We start from the raw sequence: 2056 nt of genomic DNA, 5'->3' as shown, positions 1-2056 counted from the left end.
TTATTTAATGATCCCCACTTCGCGCTTCGTGCAGTTCATACACAGTCCACGGTACAAGGTATGGAGTGGCCCGTTTACGATTGCGCCCGCGTTCCTTCGGATCAGGACGCCCTTCTCTCAGGCCGTTGCGCTCTGATCATTGATTGGTTTATGATCCCGGATCACGAGCCACTTGCCGTATCAAAGCAAGTTGTCGCTGCCCGAGTCGAAGGCGTAGCCGTACGAGAGAGAAAGAGTAAGGGGGGAGGGGGCATCACTCACCCATGGCGTACTGAGTTTTCTGAGTCGAAAACACCTTCAGCGGACTTTTTCGGACCTATCGGTACACTCTAAAAGCTTATGAACGTTTTTATTCATGGCTTACTGAGTTCTGTGTACGTGCTCTGCTTATGCATTTTTTAATACGCCGGTGTGAACAAATTTGTTCATACTAGCGTATTAAAAAAATGCGTATGCAGAGCACGTACACAGAACTCAGTAAGCTATGAATAACAATTTTCATAAGCTTTCAGTGTGTAGAACTTGTAAGATGCACACCCTAGAATTGCTTCACTAATAAACCAAGTGTTCCACTGCTCAACACTTGCAAGTGTGCAACCGCAAGTTCAATACTTGCTAGTGTTCAATTCAGTAGCAGTACACTTACAAGTGTTCAACTCGGTATTTGTGCACTTATAAGGGTGCAACTCCTCTGTTGAACACTTACTTCACAGTAAGCACCCGATCTGGAGAAGTGTACAACAGGAGAGTTGAACACTTACAAGTGCACAAATACCGAGTTTAAAACTTGCAAGTGTACTACTACTGAATTGAACACTTGCAAGTATTGAACTTGTGGTTGCACACTTAGAAGTGTTCAGCAGTTGAACACTTGGTTTATCAGTGACACTTCACTGTAATTTGAGGTTCTTAAATGTATACGCCAAAAGGCGTATGCTACAGGATCCCGAGCGACATTTGGCGTATACTTTTAAGACATCTTTTGTCGTACATCATGCGTACATATTCTAGACATCTTTGCCCATACCATTTCTGCGGCACAGCAGAGGCCCTTTGATGGATACACTCTGAAGGGCGCTCACGCCCTGTACACACCGTCACACCTGCATCCTCAAAACAGGGGATGTGCCGTGCGAGTAGTATGGGCAAAGATGTCTAGAATCATCTATACGCCGAAAGATGTCACAAAAGTATGGGCGGAATTTTGCTCGTGTTCCTGTAGCATACGCCTTTTGGCGTATATATTTGAGACACCCCCAAATTATAGTGTAGGGTAAGATGCCCTATGATGGCCACCTTAAGAATGGGCCTGCCCAATGATGGCCACCCCTTTTTCTTGTCATGTAGACAACGATGTGAAGTAGTTTGGTTTATTATGCCCAAGTAGGGACCTTACTAGAACACAACTTCAAGGCCAAGATTGTAAAGTGACCAGATTGGCTGGAAATCGAGAAAAGTGGCCATCAATGGACAGTGGCCACATTAGGGCACCTTACCCTAGTCTCTTTTGTCGTGGAACTGCCCAACTGCCGGTTACGGCGGTTCCTGGGGGCGATTAAAATCTTTTTTGGACCTTTCACTACTAAATGGTCACTTTGATTTGACACCCGGAGCTTTCAAAAGTTAAATAATGCCAAACAGAAACCTTATACTTTAAAGCCCGCTACACGCTGTTGGACATCTCAAAGGGAAGGCACTTCTACCATCGAATCCGATCCGATCATTCACGTACACCAAAAAGATTTGATAAAGCGGTAGTTCTTATAATGACATCATTTGGTTGTTGTGAGGAACACTTCACTAGAAACGCCTCTTGCTGTTGGATTTACTGTATGACGCCGGTGTTTATCGCCCGGCACGTGCCGTGCCTGGGATTGATTGACTCGATACAGGCGGATCAGCGAATGAGGTGAGAAACACCTTGTTGACTCTACTTACGGGTAAGGAGAGGGGGGGGGGGGCGCTAGGCACATCACCCCACCTCAGTAAATCAGTGAAACCATAAAAAAAAAGTGATGGTGATTGAGATGGGACCAAACTCAGATTGAAATAAAAA

This window comes from Frankliniella occidentalis, unplaced genomic scaffold (genome assembly GCF_000697945.3).
Source record: "Frankliniella occidentalis isolate FOCC.00 unplaced genomic scaffold, Focc_3.1 Scaffold10, whole genome shotgun sequence".
In the NCBI taxonomy this organism is placed as follows: domain Eukaryota; kingdom Metazoa; phylum Arthropoda; class Insecta; order Thysanoptera; family Thripidae; genus Frankliniella; species Frankliniella occidentalis.
Note: the sequence above shows the minus strand (reverse complement) of the source record.